Source organism: Chiloscyllium punctatum, chromosome 23 (genome assembly GCF_047496795.1).
Source record: "Chiloscyllium punctatum isolate Juve2018m chromosome 23, sChiPun1.3, whole genome shotgun sequence".
In the NCBI taxonomy this organism is placed as follows: Eukaryota; Metazoa; Chordata; class Chondrichthyes; order Orectolobiformes; family Hemiscylliidae; genus Chiloscyllium; species Chiloscyllium punctatum.
The window spans coordinates 68,293,507-68,315,994 of NC_092761.1; the positions used below are offsets into that span (position 1 = coordinate 68,293,507).

Consider the following 22,488-nt stretch of genomic DNA (forward strand, 5'->3'; position numbering starts at 1 on the left):
ACGGGATCTTGATTAGATGGGCCAATGGGATGAGAAGTGGCAGATGGAGTTTACTTCAGATAAATGCAAGGTGCTGCATTTTGGGAAAACAAATCTTAGCAGGACTTGTACACTTAATGGTGAGGTCTGAGGGAGTATTTCTGAACAGAGACCTTGGAGTGCACGTTCATAGCTCCTTGAAAGTAGAGTCGCAGTTAGTGAAGAAGGCGTTTGGTATGCTTTCCTTTATCAGTCAGAGTATTGAGTACAGGAGTTGGGAGGTCATGTTACAAGGATGTTGCCAGGATTGGATGATTTGAACTATAGGGAGAGGTTGAATAGGCTGGGGCTGTTTCCCCTGGAGTGTCGGAGGCTGAGGGGTGACCTTATAGAGGTTTACAAAATTATGAGGGGCATGGATAGGGTAAATAGACATAGTCTTTTCCCTGGGGTCGGGGAGTCCAGAACTAGAGGGCATAGGTTTCGGGTGAGAGGGGAAAGATACAAAAGACACCTAAGGGGCAACTTTTTCACGCAGAGGGTGGTACGTATATGGAATGAGCTGCCAGAGGATGTGGTGGAGGCTGGTACAATTGCAACATTTAAGAGGCATTTGGATGGGTATATGAATAGGAAAGGTTTGGAGGGATATGGGCCAGGCACTGGCAGGTGGGACTAGATTGGGTTGGGATATCTAGTTGGCATGAATGAGTTGGACCGAAGGGTCTCTTTCCATGCTGTACATCTCTATGACTCTATATGCCAAATGTTGGCAATTAAGACTACATCTGATAGTGATATCTAGTTGGTGTGAACGAACTGGACCCAAGGGTCTGTTTCCGTACTGCATTCCTCCATGACTCTAGCTAATTCTCCTGGCAAGGGCAGTAAGCAGTTCACATAAGGCACTGTTGCCACAAAGTAAAACCCAGAGCGCCATCTGCTGGGTGTAAGGCATTGAATGAAATGGATTGTCTTGTGCTGTTGGTATGGAAGAATTTAGCTATGTGAGTTAATACCATAGATATTGAGGAGAAAACTAACTTAAATGAAATCAAACCATATTTGCAAAGTAAAGCAGCAGAAAACATAACTAGATAACATTCTAAGAAGAACATTTTCAATTTACAATCATCAATCATACTTGGGAAGATTTTGTTAACAAATATTTTTCACAATGCAACACATTCTTTGCATAAGTTCCTTTATACTCTTGGCAACAATCATACAAGCAAAATATCAATGTTCCACTGTCACCTTATTCCTGAAAAAAGGGACCTTGGCCTATTAAATTTACAAATCATCTCCTATGTAACTGTGTCCATGATATAATTGTCCTCATCATCTTTTTCTATTTGTCTACAGCCTTCCAGTCAATCATCTACATCACTATCATTATCTCGGTGAATGAAGTTATTTTTTTTTATCTGGTTTTATTCTCATCTATTCAGTCGTTGTCAAATATTTTACTGGGACAACTTCTGTTTCCTTATTGTTGACCCTGAAGTTCTTTAAGGATCTAATTGAGTCTCAGTGATTATTCACATCCCTTGTGCTGCTATCCAAAAAGTGAATTCCCTGTATACACTTGTAACACTCAGATCCAGCTTGCCTCCACCTATTTTCATTGTGCTCCTTCTTTAATATCCAGGTCTAGATGAGCCAAAAGATTTACCAAATAAATATTGGGAACACAAAAGGCATTGTCTTTGGACTCCCAGGAGAAACACCAAAAAATTCATCCAGAGCTGGCTGTAGAGTGGGAAATGTTAGAATTTAATGATGAGAAAAGCCTGGCAGTTATTCGAAACAAATTAAGCACATGTAAGGTACAGTGACATGTTTAGATTTAGGATGACCGAGCTGGGGCCCCTGCCTTGTCGCCCTTGAGTCCAGAACCTGGAGTGGCGCAGGCGCAGTCATCTGGAGAGTTTGAGGAAAACTTCCCCGCCGCTCGGGAGCTGCCTTATTCGAATATTACCACATTTTCAGAACCCGTTGGATCTCTGTCATTGACTGACTGACCGAATTGCTCATTTATGAGGCATCAGATCGCCAGTTGCTACGGGCTATATGAGCACACAAACTCACCCAGACGGGCACGCCGCCATGACACTAGTCTGGCCGATACAACGTCGTCGCCATGGCAACGACGCGGCAGACATCATCACGTAACCAGCGCCTCCGTGCGTGCTGTCGTCACGAGGAGGGAAATGCAACAGTTTACATCATGTGATCACCATTCCATGTGTTGGGTTGTTGGAGTGTACAATTCCAACTTACAAATAATTTTTTTTTGTATTCTCGCTATCTATTGATAGCTGCATCTGAAGTCAGTGTATGGTTCTGTGGCAGTTACATCTGATTTCTTCGAAAAAGTCTGATGGGCTGTTGTGGTGCCCCTAGCTCTGGGCCAGGAGGGTTCCTGTCCCACCTACATCAGAGCTGTGTCACACCATTCCTGAACAGGCTGAGGTTTCGGGGTGCAGCGGCAGTGTCTCTTCTGTGGCCTCAAGGGTATCAGCTCAAGATGCACCCACCTTTGGGTTTGGCAGAACTGGTTGACTTTTCAAAAAGTCTTTTGGGAAAGCTTGTCAGTTTAAGGCACATGTGGCACAGTAAGATCAGGGTTCAAGTCCCATCTGCCCATGTGTCTGAATTACAAATAAGTCCTTTACTTTCCCTCAATAAAAATACCTATTTACATTATCCCATTTATGTTGGACTTTTTTAATTTAAAAAATGTTTACTTAGATATTCTTAGTCAACCTGTTCAGATGTTACCCTAGAACAGTTGGAATTGAACCTGTGCCTTATTGCTCACAGGTAGCGAGATCACCACAGCATATATTTAAAACAAACAATGGTAGAGGGAGGTAATGCTTAAGTGGTGGAATGAGAAAATTTGTTTCAGTAGTGGCTTAACACCCAGTATTGTTCGGGCACAGCCACTTTATGCACTGCCTGACATTCAGTTATAAAGCACAGAAACAGACCTTTTGGTGCAACTAGTTCATGCCAACCATGTTCCCAAACTCGACTACTCTCATGTGCCTGTGCTTGGCCCATATCCCTCCAAACCTTTCTTATTCATGATCTTATCCAAATGTCTTTTAAACACTAACTTACTTGCATCCACCACTTTTTCTAATATTTCATTTTACACACAAACCACTCTGTAAAAAAAGTTGGCCCTCAGTTCGTTTTTAAATCTTTCTCCTCTCACATTCAAAATATGCCCCCTAGTTTTGAACTCCCCACCCTAGTGAAAACTCTTGTTATTTAGTTCTATAGCTCAATTGGCTAATTTGTAATGCAGAGTGATGGCAACTGTGTGGGAGCAATTCCAGCACTGGCTGAGGTCACCATGAAGGACTCTCCTTTTCAATCCTTCTCCTTGTCTAAGATATGGTGACCTAGGAGAAAGTGAGGACTGCAGATGCTGGAGATCAGAGGTGAGAGTGTGGTGCTGGAAAAGCACAGCAGGTCAGGAAGCATCGAAGGGAGCAGGAGAATTGATGTTTCAAGATTGGTCAAGAAGGTGGTGCCGAGTTGGAGGCTTGGGATTGGGATAAGGTGAGGGGAGGGGAAATGAGAAAACTGGTGAAATCCACATTAATCCTATGGGGTTGCAGGGTCCCAAGGCAGACGATGAGGTGTTCTTCCTCCAGGTGTCGAGTGGTTAGGATTTGGCAATGGAGGAGGCCCAGGACCTGCACGTCCTTGGCGGAGCGGGAGGGGGAGTTGAAGTATTCAGCCATGGGGGCGGTGGGGTTGGTTGGTGCGGGTGTCCCAGAGATGTTCTCTGAAATGATCCGCAAGTCGGCGTCCTGTCTCCCCAATGTAGAGGAGACCACATCAGGTGTAATTGATTCAGTAGATGACCTTGGTGGAAGTACAGGTAAATTTCTGTCGATGTGGAAGGATCCTTTGAGCTTTGGACGAAGGTGAGGGAGAAGGTGTGTGTGCAAGTTTTGCACTTTTAGTGGTGGCAAGGGCAAGTATGGGCTGTTGGGGGACGCGGATATGACAAACGAGCCGCGGAGGGAATGGTATCTCCGAAACGCTGATCGGAGTGGGGTCTGTTTGTAGGTGGTGGAGCATGATGTGATGTATACAGAGGTTGGCAGGGTGGAAGTTGAGGACAAAGGGGATTCTGTCCTTGTTGCATTCGGAGGGGTGGGGTTCAAAAGCGCAGGTGTGGGAAAAGGAGGGGATATGCTGGAGGGTATCATCAACCACGTGGGAGGGGAAATTACGGTTTTTGAAGAAGGAGGCCTTTTGGGATTTTCTGTGATGGAATTGGTCACCCTGGGAACAGTTGCGGTGGTGCTGGAGGAGTTGGGAATAAGGGATGGCATTTTTACAGGAGGCAAGGTGGGAGGACGTGTAGTCCAGGTGGCTTTGAGAGTCGGTGGGTTTGCAGTAGATGTCCGTCGTTAGTCGGTCACCGGTGATGGAGATGGAGAGGTCCAGAAAGAAGAGGGAGGTGTCTGAGATAATCCAGCTGAATTTGAGGTTGGAGTGAAAGGTGTTAGTAAAGTTGATGAACTGTTCAACCTCCTTGTGGGAGCACATGGTAGCTCCAATACAGTCATCAATGTAATGAAGGAAAAGATGGGGGATGGTGCCGGTATAGCTGCGAAGATGGTCTGTTCCATGTACCCGACAAAAGAACCAGGCATAGCTCGGGACCATGCAGATGCCCATGGCTACCTCTTTGGTTTGGAGGAAATGGGACGATTGGAAGGAGACGTTGTTAAGGGTGAGGACCAGTTCAGTCAGACAGATGAGGGTGTTAGTGAAAGGGTACTGGTTGGGATGGCGTGAGAGGAGGAAACTGAGGGCTTGGAGGCCTTTGTCTTGGCGGATTGATGTATACCTGTACTTCCACCACCTTTATCTAGATTAGATTAGATTTCTTTAATTAGATTACTTACAGTGTGGAAGCAGGCCCTTCGGCCCAACCAGTCCACATCGATCCTCCAAAGAGCAACCCACACAGACCCATTCCCCTACATTTACCCCTTCACCTAACACTACGGGCAATTTAGCATGGCCAATTCACCTAACCTGCACATTTTTGGACTGTGGGAGGAAACTGGAGCACCAGAGGAAGCCCATGCAGACATGGGGAATATGTGCAAACTCCACACAGACAGTTGCCTGAGGCGGGAATTGAACCTGGGTCTCTGGTGCTGTGAGGCAGCAGTGCAAACTACTGTGCCACCATCTCGCCCAATCCACCATGCTGCCCAATCTACTATATCCATTGCACCCGATGTGGTTTCCTCTACATCGAGGAGACAGAACACCAACTTCAGATCATTTTGGAGAACATCTCTGGGACACCTGCACCAACCAATCCCATCGCCCCATGGTTGAACACTTCAACTCCCCCTCCCACTCCACCAAGAATATGCAGGTCCTGTGCCTCCTTCATCGCCAAACCCTAAACACACAATGCCTGGAGGAAGAATGCCTCATCTTCTGCCTTGGGAACCTGAAACCACATGGGATTAATGTGGATTTACCAGTTTCCTCATTTCACCTCCCCCCATCTTATCCCAGTCCCAAGCCTCCAACTCGGCACCGCCTTCTTGACCAGTCCGTCTTTCTCATCTATCCGCTCCAGCCTCCTCTCCGACCTATCACCTTCTCCTTCATTTACTTATTGCATTCTTAGCTACCTTCCCTCCTGCCCCACACCCTTTCATTTGTCTCTCAGCCTTGGCCCACAAGCCTCATTCCTGATAAAGGGCTTATACATGAAACGTCGACTTTCCTGCTCCTCAGACGCTGCCTGACTTGCTGTGCTTTTCCAGCACCACACTCTCGACTAAGATATGGTGACACAGCTGTCATGAGAGCTGTGTATGAGTATAGTAATTTTACCTTTCTATTGTCACTCTGTCCACCCATAGTGCCTCAGGTTCCATATGCTCCAGATATATTGGAATTGATTTTTAAACTTATCATTGAGGAGACGTGCATTGACTTGTGTTGAGTGGGAATGAAGGAAATTTGCTAATCTTATTTAAAGGAAATATTTACGAACAAATTCTCAATAGTTTTGATGCAGAGACATCATTGATTTGGAATATTAACTGTCCCTTACCACAGATGCTACTTGATCTGCTGAGTAGTTCTGTTTTTAATATCAGATTGCTGGTATATGTAATGTTTTTCTCTTGTTTTCTCAAATATCAAATCAATAGGCCTGAACATACAGAAAAGATTTAGTCTTTTGCAGAATACATTGACGAACAAACAAGGCAAAGAAACAGCACAAGACAGAGAGGATTCGACTGTGTGGAACTCAAAGGCATGTTGATGCTGAAGTCACAAAATGAAAAGATTGTCTTGCTGAATATAGTTAGTGCAACTGAAGGAAGGATGTACAAAGGCAATAAGGTAAGTCAGCAGTATTAGATGAGAAGATTTTGAAAGCAAACCAAGAAAGTTTGGAGAAAAGCCACCAAACTACCTGTACACCATCTCACTGTGAAAATAATTTAAAGATCATGTGAACTATGCATTAAATAAATAAACAAAAGTGAGATTAGCTGAAATAACAAACAGATGGTAATGTGTGAGAACAGTACTTGTATATAGTTGGAAACTTGCTAGCTAAAAATATACATGATTATGCTTACTTTTTTTTCTCTTTTTTTCATAATAAAGGGGAATATTCTAGTCTGCTGTAGCTATATGACCTCTATAATAATTGAAACAAAAGTGTCAGAACTCAGCAACATGACTTCACCAAAACTGACTTCAATAGTTTGGACGTGAATAGAATTACAAAAATGAATATCAGTTATTCTAACACTCTCCAGAGGATGTGCTGTTGGAATTCCCTCTGATCTCTGTGCCTCTTCTGACACCGTGTTTCAAGTGTACAATACAACAGTGTGTTCATGCAAAAACTTTATTAATGTGAATTCAAGATGTCTGTCTCCAGGACATATGCCTTGTGTTAGAGTCACATTATGACAGCGAACTAGGACAGAATTTGCACATGATTGCCTTTCAGTCCAAACAATGATCATGTAAGGACCATAGGCATATCTGCATTTGCAGCTGTAGACTCCAAACATTGGCACTTCCAAAGCTCAGCATATCTATCACAACATTGTACAGGATCGGAACCTACCAGTTCAAAAGTAACTAGTTCAAGATTATGAGGATATGGGGTAGGGCGTTTCAGACTGAGGTGAGAAGAAATTTCTTCATCCAGAGAGTGGTGAGCCTGTGGAATTTTCAGCCACAGGAAGTAGTTAAGCCCAGAGTATTGAATGTTTTCAAGAAAGATATGTATAGTTCTTAAAGTAAAGAGATCAAATAGTATGGGGAGAAAGCGGGTATAGGATACTGATTTGGGTGATCAACTATGATCATATCGAAGGGCGGAACAGGTTTGAGGGGCTGAATGGAAAACTCCCGCTCTTACTTTCTGTTACAATGTTTGTTGAAATTGCATTTTACCTCCAGTAGATGGCATTTATAAACCAATGCGGGTTTTAGCCAAAATCAGATATAATGGTAAGAATGTGACTGCAATCTATTGGAAAATTACAGTCACTTAAAACCCCAGTTTTTGCAAATACTGTGCGGCTCTGTATGAAGTTGATAGCTGCTCAGAACTGGCTAAAAGTTTGGTGTTCCTGTGTTTGTTTCCTCTCTGCTGTATTGTGGAAAAGGAAACATGGAATTCTCAGAATATTGTAAGCGTGAACAGAATTCAATCAGTTTAGATGAAACTATTGCCTATATTTTGCTCTGAAAAAGATACACAACTCCATTTGATTAACTAAGAGTTTAATTTGTTTCATTCATTTTAACTATAAATGTCAATATGAAGGTCATAATTTTTGACAGTGTTTTTGTCCAGGGTAGGGACATTATCACTGGTCCAGGGTAGGGACATTATCACTGCGCTATAAGAGGGCCCAAATCTTACCTCTAGACCAACAAGCCAGCTCCACTAAGAAATAGTTGAGTTGGGTCAATAGCATTTATTTATTGAAACAGTGATTTTATTCCACAGTCTCCAGATAAAGAGATAATTGTTTTGTGTTGATGTCAATGTAATGAATAGGAAATCAAAAAATGCAGTTCTGTTACACATGCAGCATTGTGAATCTGTAATATAATATTTCCTGAAAAGAGTTTAAAAAGTGTGAATTTTTTTTAAAGAAAATTATAGAATACTTCTGCCAGTTGAAATTAATTATTTTCCTATGCCTGTACCTGCTGTCTAAGACAAAGTCATGCAACCTTGTCATCAAAATATAGTAAGATTCCAACTTTGGTAAATTATCTTACTTTGTGGTAACCTAGTTTTTAGCAGTAAGGGAGATTCTGGAATTCTATGTCCATGGCACTGAAATAAATGGCAAGCATTAGTTTCTTGATTGCTGCATGGTGTTGGAGACCAAGGCCATGTTGCTATACATCTAATTGAAAAGTACACTAACCTGTGTTACAATTGATGCTGGAGAAATGCATTGTCTCTCTCTCCCTCTCTCTGGTCCTACTACCCCGCAGGTCACAAAACATATTTAAGTGATGTACCTAGCTATCAGTATTGCCAATTGTCTATCTTGCATGTTTTAAGTTCAGAACAACAGTTCCACCAATCAGATTTCTTTTATAAATGAAAAAAAATTACACCACACTCTTAATATTCACAGGAGATGGAGGCATGATCCTTGGATAACACAAAAACATAGATAGAGTTATAATACAAATCCGCCCTCTCTACCTTGGGGGACCATGTGATCAGTCAGAACTGTCAATTTTGGAAAACAGTATTGGGTCTGCGGCCGAACTTATAAAGTTCTACATATAACGAGGAGTAAGTGTAATGATTCATTTTAAAACAAAACTTATTCAGCAAAGATCCAAAGCTGATAAGCGCACACAGGGTGAAATATGAAAGTATAAATATATACCCCTTTAAATAACCTAACACATTAATACTAGGAACAGGCAGAGAAAATAATTGTGGTTTCTCTGCAGAGACTGATGTAGGGGAGATAAACACTTTGTCAATAATAGTTGATTCTCAAAGAGAAAGAAGGATGAAGTATGAGATCATAGAATTCCTATAGTTTAGAAGCAGACCATTTATCCTATCAGGGCCATGCTGACCCCCTGAAAAGCATCCCACCCACACCCCCCTCCTACCCTATCCCCGTAATCCTACATTTCATCGAATTCATCTAACCTAGACATCATTGGACTGTGGGAGGAAACTGGAGCACCCACCGTAAACCCATGCAGATACCAGGAAAAGGTGCAAACTCTGCATAGACAGTTGCCTGAGATTGTAATCAAACTCAGGTCCCAGGAGCTGACCCAGCAGTGCTAACCAGTAAACCACTGTGCTGCCCCATGTTCAAGATAATTTTCAGATAGTGTCATGATACGTGTAAACACGTTGTGTCTGCAACACTTGCAGATATAGTTCACGTAAGACTCATCTAAAAGAACTCTTTCAGACCCTTTTATGATGAGAGGGGAAAGTCTTTGCACCAGGAGGATGACCCACATGTGGAACTCACTGGCTGAAACCAGATAAATCAGGATTTTAGTTTGCATACTGTACCCACAATGGTTTTCAGAAAAGCAGAAGCTAATTTGCATAGCTTCTTTCTCACACTTGGCTGTGACCCAAATGACATTTTAAAAAACGCTTTATGAAATTCAAACAGCCATCAACCCAGTCAGAAACAAAAAAAACAGAACCCAGTCAGGTAATTTGCCTTTATAGGTCCGAGCAACTAATTCAAGTTTTGTGATATTTGGGATGTTTTTTTTAAATGCACTAGTCTCCAGCTTCAATTTTGACATAAATCCTCCAAAAAGAAATCTCCTAAACATGTTTTTGTGATAGGATGCATGCCATTTGCAACATGAGTGATTCGCTGCCTTCATACTTGCTATATTTTTCTTTGAGAGAAACAAATTTTAACTGAGAAGAAACACTTGAAAAGCACATCTGAAGTTTCACTGAATCATCACGTCTTACAACATCAAAATGTTAATTTTAATAGAAAACTTGAGCAGCAAAAGATATTTAAAACATATAACATAGCAAATTTGCCACACGCTGAACTCCAGAGAATGTAGTTCTTTGCCATGTTTGCAGCTTTACAGTGTTGGAGAAATTAATGTCTTCCAACCTGATGTAACAGGTCACTTGCCATATGTGGTGGTCACACTGACCTGGCAAATACCAGCAAAATTGCCTTTGGTCTCTAACTGTATGCTGCAGCCAAGAAATTATTACTTGCAGTTCATTTCAGTGCCACAGCAGAGTAGTTTCAGAACCTTACACGCTCCAAAGTTTTAGATATCACAATGCAAGATAACTATTACTATGGGCTGAATCTCACCATCTTTTGAGACAATAAAATTGCAGCTGCTGGAATCCAAGGTAGACAAGCAGGAAGCTGGAAAAACACAGCAAGCCAGGCAACATCGAGAGGTGGAGAGGTCCCCCGAGAAGGGTTACACCCAACACGTTGAGTTCTTCACCTCCTGAAGCTGCCTGGCTTGCTGTATTCTTCCAGCCTCCTGCTTGTCTATCTTACTATATTTTAGCAAAGTATCATTGTTGTCTTTCTTTCTCTCTGTGAGATCCCGTGAGTTTTCTTTGATATCATTAACTAGCTGGAATCTCCGGTGGTGCTCCTCTCATCCAATGTTAGCCCAACTCTCCCACCTGCGGTAACTGGAAGTACTCACCATTGCTGGGATAAACCGGCATCCTTGGTGCTGCAGCAATATAAAAAAAAGATTGATGTTTACCTAACCAAGGGCTGGAAGTCCGGAGCTGCGCTGAATGTTTGCAGACACCAATCATCCTGGGCATGGCTGAGTAGGAGAAATTGGTGCCACTTCACCTGGAGGTTGTGGTGGTCAGGGTGGTACAGACAAGGGCTTTCCTCTTTTCAGAGGATGCCAGAGGAGACCACATCACCAGACAGAGCCAGCCTGGCCCTAGTTTGCCACCTGGAACAGTGTGGTCGGCAGAGTTCAGAGAAATGCGCAGCAACGCTGCAAAAAAGTCAATGGCCGAGGTAAGTACATCTGCTCTGTGTAACCTGATAGTCCATCCCTACTACGCACCCACCTCCCACTACGGCTCATGTTTTACCACCCCTACATGTAACACCTTTTTCCAATCTTTTTTCACCGCAACCTGTCCCACACTACTAATTCTGCATGACCTCTGCGCTGCCTACTCAGAGCACTCCGATGGTATCCCCATCTATACCTCCTCAAGCAGCGCATCTCACTCAGTACCTTCCTTTCTCTCATCTTAGCGGAAAATAGCTAATAGCAAAGCTGCATGGGCCAGGATGGATAGTGGCTTGCTGGATATTTGTTTCCTCGCCATTTACGAGGAGAGAATCTTGGTGCTGGTCAGTAAAGACCAGGAACACTCCTGTGGGGATGCTGAAACTTCAGTATGTTGGCAACCAAGTAAAAAACATTATTCATTGTTGTGCTACTCTCCCGTACTCAAATGATTCATTTAATATAAATATGCCACAACATTCATCTGTTTGTCACAGTCGTTCTACTATCTTCTGCAGACACCAGCAGAATATGGGCAGCACGGTGACTCAGTGGTTGGCACTGTTGCCTCACAGCACCAGAGACCTGGGTTCGATTCCAGCCTCGGGCAACTGTCTGTGTGGAGTTTGTACATTCTCCCCATGTCTGCGTCGGCTTCCTCAGAGTGCTCCAGTTTCCTCTCACCATCCAAAGATGTGCAGGTCAGGTGAATTGGCCATGCTAAATTGCACATAGTATAGGTTATTAAGTAAGGGGTTAATATAGGTTAGGGGAATGGATCTGGGTGGATTGCTCTTTGGAGGGTCGGTGTGGACTTGTTGGGCCAAAGGGCCTGTTGCCACACTGTAGGGATTCTAATTTGAATATTCACATTATTGACCATTGTGAAACCTGCCCCACAAGACATACCTTCCTCCATCTCTAAGGAAGAGAGCATGGTTGATAATGATAAGAAAGTTAGCATTAAGGCACTTTACCTGACTGCTCGTAGCATTCGTAACAAAGCAGATGAACTAATGGCACAGATCATCGTGAATGATTATGATGTGGTAGGCATCACAGAGACATGGTTGCAGGAGGGTCAGGACTGGCAGATAAACATGCAAGGGTTTTCAACTTATGGAAAAGACAGGGAGGTGGGTAGAGGGGGCGGGGTTGCCTTGTTAGTTAAGAACAAAATTAAACCTATGGCACTGAATGACATAGCGTCAGATGATGTGGAGTCTGTGTGGGTGGAATTGAGGAACCACAAAAGCAAAAAAACCATAGTGGGAGTTATGTACAGAGCTCCTAACAGTGGTCATGACCAGGGGCGCAACATGTACCGTGAAATAGAGAAGGCATGTCAGAAAGGCAAGGTCACGGTGATCATGGGAGACTTCAATATGCAGGTGGACTGGGTAAATAATGTTGCCAGTGGATCCAAAGAAAGGGAATTCATGGAATGCTTACAGGATGGCTTTTTGGAGCAGCTTGTCATGGGGCCCACAAGGGAGCAGGCTATTCTGGACCTAGTGCTATGTAATGAACCAGACTTCATAAAAAATCTTAAAGTATGGAAACACTTAGGAAGCAGCGATCATAATATGGTAGAGTTCAGTCTGCAGTTTGAAAGAGAGAAGGCAAAATTGGATGTAATGGTGTTACAGTTAAATAAAGGTAATTATGAGGGCATGAGAGAGGAACTGACGAAAATAGACTGGAAGCAGAGCCTAGCAGGGAAGACAGCAGAGCAAAAATGGCAGGAGATTGTGGGTAAAATTGAGGACACTGTACAGAGGTTCATCCCCAAGAAAAGAAAGATTATCCGGGGAGGGATTAGACAGCCATGGCTGACAAAGCAAGTCAGGAAATCTATCAAAGAAAAAGAGAGATCCTATAAAGTGGCCAAGAGCACTGGGAAATCAGAAGTTGGGAAGGCTACAAAAACAAACAGAGGATAACAAAGAGAGAAATAAGGAAGGAGAGGATCAAATATGAAGGTAGGCTAGCCAGTAATACGAGAAATGATAGTAAAAGTTTCTTTCAATACATAAGAAACAAATGACAGGCAAAAGTAGACATTGGGCCACTTCAAACTGATGCTGGAAGCCTAGTGATGGGAGATAAGGAAATAGCAGGAGAACTTAATAAGTACTTTGCATCACTCTTCACAGTGGAAGACATGAGTAATATCCCAACAATTAAAGGGAGTCCAGGGGGCTGAGTTGAGTATGGTTGCCATTACAAAAGAGAAAGTGCTAGAAAAGCTAAAAGGTCTTAAAATTGATAAATCTCCTGGCCCCGATGGGCTACATCCTAGAGTTATGAGGGAGGTGGCTGAGGAAATAGTGGAGGCGTTGGCTTAGATCTTTCAAAAGTCACTGGAGTCAGGGAAAGTCCCGGATGATTGGAAGATCGCTGTTGTAACCCCCTTGTTCAAGAAAGGATCAAGACAAAAGGTGGAAAATTATAGGCTAATTAGCCTAACCTCGGTTGTTGGTAAAATTCTAGAATCCATCATTAAGGATGAGGTTTCTAAATTCTTGGAAGAGCAGGGTCGGATTAGAACAAGTCAACATGGATTTAGTGAGGGGAGGTCGTGCCTGACAAACCTGTTGGAGTTCTTTGAAGAGGTTACAAGTAGGTTAGACCGGGGAAACCCAGTGGATGTGGTCTACCTAGACTTCCAACAGGCCTTTGATAAGGTGCCACACGGGAGGCTGCTGAGCAAGGTGAGGGCCCACGGTGTTCGAGGTGAGCTACTGGTATGGATTGAGGATTGGCTGTCTGACAGAAGGCAGAGAGTTGGGATAAAAGGTTCTTTTTCGGAATGGCAGCCGGTGACAAGCGGTGTCCCCGCAAGGTTCAGTGTTGGGGCCGCAGCTGTTCACATTATATATTAGCGATCTGGATGAAGGGACTGGGGGCATTCTAGCGAAGTTTGCCGATGATACAAAGTTAGGTGGAAAGGCAGGTAGTACTGAGGAAGTGGGGAGACTGCAGAAGGATCTAGACAGTTTGAAAGAGCGGTCCAGGAAATGGCTGATGGAATTCAATGTGAGAAAATGCGAGGTCTTGCACTTTGGAAAAAAGAATACAAGCATGGACTACTTTCTAAACGGTGAAAAAATTCGCAAAACCAAAGTACAGAGGGATCTGGGAGTGCTAGTTGAGGATTCTCTAAAGGTAAACATGCAGGTTGAGTCCATGATTAAGAAAGCAAATGCAATGTTGTCATTTATCTCAAGAGGGTTGGAATATAAAAGTTCCGTTGTGCTACTGAGACTTTATAAAGCTCTGGTTAGGCCCCATTTGGAGTACTGTGTCCAGTTTTGGTCCCCACACCTCAGGAAGGACATACTGGCACTGGAGCGTGTCCAGCGGAGATTCACACGGATGATCCCTGGAATGGTAGGTCTAACATATGAGGAATGGCTGAGGATCCTGGGATTGTATTCATTGGAGTTGAGAAGATTAAGGGGAGATCTAATAGAAACTTACAAGATAATACATGGCTTGGAGAGGGTGGACGCTAGGAAATTGTTTCCTTTAGGCGAGGAGACTAGGACCCGTGGACACAGCCTTAGAATTAGAGGGGGTAAATTCAGAACAGAAATACGGAGACATTTCTTCAGCCAGAGTGTGGTGGGCCTGTGGAATTCATTGCCTCAGAGTGCAGTGGAAGCTGGGACGCTAAATGTTTTAAGGCAGAAATTGATAAATTCTTGATGTCACAAGGAATTAAGGGCTACGGGGAGAATGCGGGTAAGTGGAGTTGAAATGCCCATCAGCCATGATTGAATGGCGGAGTGGACTCGATGGGCCAAATGGCCTTACTTCTGCTCCTATGTCTTATGGTCGCGTCTGAGGAAGCAAGGCAGCTTCCTTTAAGCCCCTCCAGTTTAAACGCCGACACCTCCATGGGCAGCTTTTCTAGTTTCGAATTGGAGCACATACTGGTGAACATTTCATTGCCACATCCCCGCAGCTGGGTGTGGGAGAAATGCCCAGGTCACTGGCATTCGGAGGATTGCCCACCTTGAATTAGGGAACATCATGTAGTGCTAAGGATCAATGGGATCTGTGTCTTTAATGTTGCAGTTTCAGCTAGACAGAGACTTGCGCAAACACAGGTGATGGTCAAAAGAAAATATATATTTACTAACGTGATAACATTTTTCCAGTGATGTTTGATCCATACCATCTCTGTGCCTCTGGAAAGTCTTTCTTTCACTCTCACAATGGCCTGGTGCAGTCTCAGGGTCCACAGTTTTAGTGGAGAAAGCTTACCCTACCTGTTGACCTGTTGGCATTCCTGATGAAGAGCTTTTACTGGAAACGTCAACTCCCCTGCTCCTCGGATGCTGCCTGACCAGCTGTGCTTTTCCAGCACCACAACTGTTGACTGTTGATCTTGAAAGTTTGGTCGGCAACCCCAGCGGTGTTTTGTCAAAAGGGTCGAGAAACGTGAGTGTGTTTTGTCCAAAAGAAGTGCATTGTCCTTGACAGCTAGTGGCGGATATTCTCAGCATCCTCGTCCAGCTCTGAGAAGGATGCCTTTCAATCTTCAGAGTACAATCTGTTACTGACATGTCTCCCTAGCTGTTCAAGGCAGAGACACCCCTGATCTCTGACACTTAGGGAACAGCTGGAGAGCAGGCACCTGGTTAGTCCCAGGCAAAAGACAATTTCATTTTGCCTTTCTAAAGATGCACGGAGAAATTCAGGAATGTCAGGCAGTCAGTACACTGCATCAAGGACTGGAGGAATTCACCAATGTTATCAGTACAGTTCTAGGTCCAGCGTGCAGCATGGACAGGTTGGCTACCGCCATGGTGACTTACATTCAGTACAGTGTTTATGAGACATGTGCATAGATCTGTACTGCATCAACCTAACCATAGATGCTCACCAACAATGGTATCTCAAACTGGACCTTCATCATCATTGAAGGAATCATTCCCTCTTAAGGAAACAGACTGGCACTCACATGGAGAAGATCCCACACACAAGCCTCCCAATAGCTTCTTGGTACATTTGAGGGATTCCCCCCTCCCCCATGTCCCTTCTGCTCATTATGCAAAATCCTCCAGAATTTCAAGGTTACAAGGAAACCTCCAAGCACAGGTTCCATTTTAAGTGCATAACTGGATAATCTGTGGAGAATGTCAGAATAGCACACCAGTAACAGGACTCCTGATCTCTCAATGAAGCAATGTGTTACGCGCTAAGAAAAGTCATCTAGAAAAGGCAAAACCAAGTTAGACTTGGGTGGCACGGTGGCACAGTGGTTAGCACTGCTGCTTCACAGCACTAGAGACCCGGGTTCAATTCCCATCTCAGGCGACTGACTGTGTGGAGTTTGCACGTTCTCCCCGTGTCTGCGTGGGTTTCCTCTGGGTGCTCCGGTTTCCTCCCTCAGTCCAAAGATGTGCAGGTTAGGTGAATTGCCCGTAGTGTTAGGTAGGGGTATGGGTGGGTTGCGCTTCGGCGGGGCGGTGTGGACTTGTTGGGCCGAAGGGCCTGTTTCCACACTGTAAGTAATCTAATCTTATAATTTTGGTCCAAAGTATCTAATTCGTTGCTTGAAGCCAAAATGTTAATGTTAATTGTTGCCAAGAGAATGACCTTTCAATGAAATCCAATTTGACGACAGTGGTGACATTACACCATCAGTGAGTGCATGACTCATGCAATTGCCTCTAATGAAACAAATTATACTGGGCCTCTGAAGGGAAAAAAGAGGAACTTACACTGCCCACTCTGTGTGTGGTGGCAGCCATTTTCTCTCATTGCACAATTGGATCCAAGATTGGCAGGGTAAGACGTTCCTCTGCTCGCCAGTTCCCTTTTCCTTTTTCTTTCTGTTCCCCACTTTTTTGAAGTATTTCTTTCTACACCCCTGTCCACCCAACTCTTAATTAACCTACCTGGGAAAGAAGTGACGCACAGGCCGAGATTCCCGGAGAGGTGGAAATCCATGGAGAGATGGAGAAGCCGAAATCCCCTAGAGAGACAGAGGTCAAGTGGTGAGCATTGGCATATAGTCCCATAGCAGCAAGAGGTGAAGGCAAATCCTGGTACAGCATGACTTATCTTGCTGCTGAGTGTCAGTGAGGAGTGGTCTAGAAGCTGCAGTGATGTTGGACTTGGATTTAGTATCACGTGCTGAGCTGCTGCTGAACTATAATTTATATCTCTTTCAAAATTGAACTGTAATTCACATTCCTTTCACAATGTCGAAGCAATGATACTGCTTTCCTTTAATCCTCTTTGTAAAAAAGACTATATTTTTATACTCTGTAAGATTTGTACTGAGGTACTTGTATCTGAGATGGTGCCAGTAAAAGGCAGCCATTTTTAAAAAAAACTTTCACTGTCCTCCTGTACTTGAGTACAAGTGACAATAAAGGATATTCTGATTCTATTCTGATTCGGAGTTAAATTTGCTGCAAACATGGCAAGATTTCAATTTCATATCCTCATCAATGACCCTATCACAGGCTCCACAAGATGAATGACAATCACCCAGATTCTTAATGTTCACTTTTGTGTGAGAGCACGTGTACCTGATGACCTTTCAGCCTCCTCTCTTTCTATGCAGCCCCGAATACTGTAATTTTTCAGATTTAAGCCCAGCCATCTGCTTTACAAATGGCATACCTTTATTGGCCATACACTTTCCTCAGGCTAAGTTCTGTGTGATTATGACTTATGAGAACCCAACACCCCACCCCCACAGTTTCCAATTCCCACCTACGCTTTATGAGATCCTATCCTTCCATCTTGAATTGCCCCTTTCATGAACATCACTCCCTGATTGACCCAATCCAATGAGCCACAATCTAGACCTAAAACCACCCATTTTCTCCATGGGCTTGTCTTAATAACCCTCCACCCCTATAGTAAATATCCAAACCCCCAGAACTAACTTAATAGGACAGCCCCAACTGACCTCTGGTAGGACCTGAGTGTCTGACTGACTGGCCAACCAGCTAAACTGAAACCAGATGTGCCCCTGACTCACTGTGGTGGCGCCCATTGTTTAACCATCATTCCTCTTCACTCCACTCAGAACTGGTCTCCTTTCATTTTCAGACATGGCCATTTCTTATAATTCATTCACAAGATGAGTGTGTAGCTGGCTAGGCAGTGTTTATTATCCATCCCTAACTACCTATAGGGTAGTTAAAAGTCACATTGCTGTGGGTCTGGAGTCATATATAGGGCACACCAGGTAAGGATGGCAGTTTCCTTCCCTAAAGGGCATTACTGTAGTGAATTAGATGGGTTTTTTCCCCTGATAATTGACAATGGATTCATATGTATCATTAGATTCTTAATTCCAGATTGTTTTTATTGAACTCAAATTCCACCATCTCATGGAGCAGGATTCAAAGCCAAGTCCCCAGAACATTATCTGGATCTCTGGAATAACTGTCTCGCAAAAGTCTCACTAGGCCATCGCCTTCCCATTTGATGGAAGCAGATGCAGTGTGATTTTCTTTTAAGTTGGTGGCACGTGGTGTGACACTGATTTAGCACATATTATATAGGAACTAGTCGAGTCATAGAGGTACATAGCATGGAAACAGGCCCTTCAGCCAACTCATCCATACCAACCAAGTTTCATGAGTGGAACTAGTCCCATTTGCCTGCAGAGGCCCATATCCTTCTAAAACTTTCTTATCCATGTACCTGTCCAAATGTCTTTTAATTGTGGTAATTGTAGCCACCTCTACCCCTTCCTTGGCAACTCACTATGCATCCATACCACCCTCTGTGTGAAAAAGTTCCTCCTCAGTTCCTTTTAAATCTTTCCCCTCTCATTTACACCTGTGCCCTCTAGGTTTGGATTCCATTACGCTGGGAAAAGACCTTGGCTGTTCATTGTATCTAAGCACCTCATGATTTTACAAACCTCTATAAGGTCACTGCTCAGCCTCCAACGTTCCAGGGAAAAAAGACCTCGCTTATCCAGTATCTCCTTATAACCCAAACCTTCCAGTCTTGATAACATCCTTCTAAATCTTTTTTTTGCACCCAGTACGCTTGAGAGTTGCCTGGTCTGCCAGATCTATGTGGTTGCTGTTCTGCAATATCCTCCTGACATTAAAAGGCTCCACATACTATGAGCAATTCCAATCTTCATTCTGAGGAAATACTAGACACACTTGAAATAAAAAAGCAGTAATTCACTAACAAGTTAGAATTTGGAAAAACGATTACAGCAGCATTTCTACATCCATTAGATTGACGTTTTATTGTCATGCATATTCAAGGACAGAAATACAGTGAGAAGTATATGAAGTCGCCTTTCTATGTCGCCATCTTAGCAGACAAAAGAGAGGATTAAAAACAGAAACAGAAATGAAGTAAATAGCCAAACAAAAAGCCAGTTCACTCCCCTGCCCCAAGCCATGAGTCCTCGCCACCAGAAAAACAAAGGCACAAAGTCCATCCCTCAGTCTGTGAACACTCAGGTGCCCTGTGTTCACGCAAGTCACACGCAGCCGGAAAGTCACTGCCTTCGCCGTCAGGCAGGCAGGCCCATTCATGGCCTGGAGCCACACCCACCACAGCTGGAACTGTGTCGCCATTCTTTGATGCCATCTTGCCTCCACTGATGTCACCGCCATGAGTCTGCAGGAGCTGCCGGGTCCTGAACAGGGCTCCAAACCAATGCTGGGCCCACCACACCGAGGCAGCTGGGGCCTCGTTCTGGATTATGTTGCTGCCGCTGCTGTCTCCTGGTGCCGCCATTTCAACAAAGGAACCAGCTGCTGACTCCCCAGAAAGGAACCTCTCCTGCTGCTGCCAACACCCTGTTTCCTGTGCATCTCTTCAATTTCTCAGCATTTAGATAAAATGTTTCTTCTTTTTTCTTCTTGCCAATATGTTCAATTTCTAATTTTTCCACCTTATCCTTCGTTTGCTAGATCTTTGCCCACTCACTTTATCTCTGTCTTTTTGTAGCTTCATCTTCTTCACAGCTTATTCTTACCCATGTTTGATTCATCAGCAAGTTTGGCAATAATACCTTTGGTGCCTCCATTCAAATTGGTTATATGAATTGTCAACAATGGAATTCCTGGCATTGATCTCTGTGGCACATCACTCATTGCATCATGACAACCTGAAGAAGGTCCATTTATGTTTAATCAGTTTCCTGTTTACCAGTCAATATGCAAGTCCACACCATGAACTTTTATTTTCCTCAATGGTATGCTGTGGGAATTTGAGTATAGTACATCCACTGGTTCTCATTCATCCATAGTAGTTGTTACCTACCTTTATCAACAAAACAATGTTTTTACATGGTTATCATAAAAAGCAGAGCTATACCAAGACTATTAAGCTATTGTCAAACCTTAAACTTGAGAATTTGTGCAAGATTAGGTGTCACCTGGAGTTATGCTTTCATACATTCGTCTCTTCAAAGAGCAGCTCTACATATCTGCTCCCTGATGGTTGCCTCCTGACACTTCACTCGCCACAAAGTGAGAGACCATCAAGACGTTGGCAGAGCTGAGAACTTCATTGGTCCACCACACTACCTTCTGTCCTCACGCTTTATCATCATTCGTTCCCTCTTGGCGCACCATCTCTCCTCTGTCTCACTCTTTGATGTGTCCTCCTTCTACAGACATCATCTACTCTTATGGTCATGTCACAGAGTGGCAAAAAGCACAAAACAGGCTCTTTGGCCTGTCATTTCTGCACTGACCTAGCTACACTAATTCCATTCTCCAGCACGTGTCCCATAGCCTTGAATTTTGTCACATTGCAAGTACCCTACGGGGCAACCTTTTTACACAGAAAGTTGTACGTGTATGGAATGAGCTGCCAGAGGAAGTGGTGGAGGCTGGTACAATTGCAACATTTAAGAGGCATTTGGATGGATATATGAATAGGAAGGGTTTGGAGGGATATGGGCCGGGTGCTGGCAGGTGGGACTAGATTGAGTTGGGATATCTGGCATGGATGGGTTGGACCGAAGGGTCTGTTTCCAAGCTGTACATCTCTATGACTCCCCCCAGTGCTATCACACCCTTTCTGTTGTGCAGAGACCAGAACCGCACATGGTAATCCAGTTCTGAAGAAGGGTCACTGGACTTGAAATGTCAACTCTGATTTCTCTCCACACATGCTGCCAAGCCTGCTGAGTTTTTCCTGCCAATTTCTGTTGTTGTTCCCATGGGATCTTCCGTACTTTTACAATCCATGCTGTGACTGATCAAGGCAAGTGCCCTTAATCCCTCCCAAAGCACTCTCTTAACCTGTCCTCCTCCAACAATTTTACTCAAAACCGCCCTCTGAAATAACAGGAGGAACTAGGGATGGATAGTAAACTGGGAAAGCTAAAAGAACTCTCACTGTTATTGTTATTGTTATTGTTGTTGTTATTATTATTATTATTATTATTTTTTTTTTTTATTTCAAAAATATACTTTATTCATAAATGATTTGATGGTCTGTACATTGGATCATGCCATACATATGTCCATATTTACAAACACAGATTCGACTTTATTCTTGTCCTTTACAATCCTGTGCATTTTTTCAATCTTGTATATATACATATATTTGGCTGAGGCATCAGCAGAGCCCAAAAAAACGTCTGTATGGGCCCCCTGTTCTTCTTTCGGCAGGCCGATCTTACACAGTGGTCTTTCCCCTCCGCGCCTTGGCGGCAGCTGCCCCAAGCTTCAGCGCGTCCCTCAACACGTAGTCTTGGACCTTGGAATGTGCCAGTCTGCAACACTCGGTCGGGGTCAACTCCTTCAGCTGGAAGATCAACAGGTTTCGGACCGCCCAGAGAGCGTCCTTCACCGAGTTGATGATCCTCCAGGCGCAGTTAATGTTCGTCTCGGTGTGAGTCCCAGGGAACAGGCCGTAGAGCACGGAGTCCCGCGTCACGGCGCTGCTCGGGACGAACCTCGACAAGCACCATTATTCCTCCTCCATCCACTTATTCCCCTCTGACTCTCCCTCTAACCTATGCCACATACATTCACTCACTCACACAACCACAATCACTTCACGATCAGCTCAACTTGCTTTAACTTTCCAAGTCCCCAACGTCTCCGCCTCACCAGTCAGCCAACCAATCACTGCTCCCTGATTACAATTGACGTGTCAGCCACCCAATCGGATATTTCCATCCACAGCCTGGACCAATGAGATGCGCGTCTCCGAGTTGGTGGGGACGGACCCAGACCCCGAAGGACCAATGGTATAAGACGTAAGGGGAGAAGCCGAACCAATAGGAATGGGAGGAAACGAAGCGCCAATGAGGTGGGAGGTAAGGAATAGCTAATCAGAAAGGGGTATTGTGCACGTCCAGCCAACGGGAGTAGAGGGACTGGAAGACAATTGGAGTGGGAAGCCACTCAAAGTGGGGTTTCGGGGACACGTGGCCAATGGGAGAGCACA

The 22,488-nt window shown here is 44.0% G+C and overlaps 1 protein-coding gene across 2 annotated transcripts in view; it reads right to left on the reverse strand.

Moving 5' to 3' along the window:
• The window catches only part of jhy (junctional cadherin complex regulator), a 98,690-nt gene extending 96,548 nt beyond the window's left edge, over positions 1 to 2,142 (reverse strand). For both annotated transcript variants that reach the window (XM_072593137.1, XM_072593136.1), the window contains exon 1: positions 2,071 to 2,142. The gene's annotated coding sequence lies outside the window, so the exon portion shown is untranslated. The remainder of the gene's footprint in view (positions 1 to 2,070) is intronic.
• Positions 2,143 to 22,488: the final 20,346 nt, after the last annotated feature.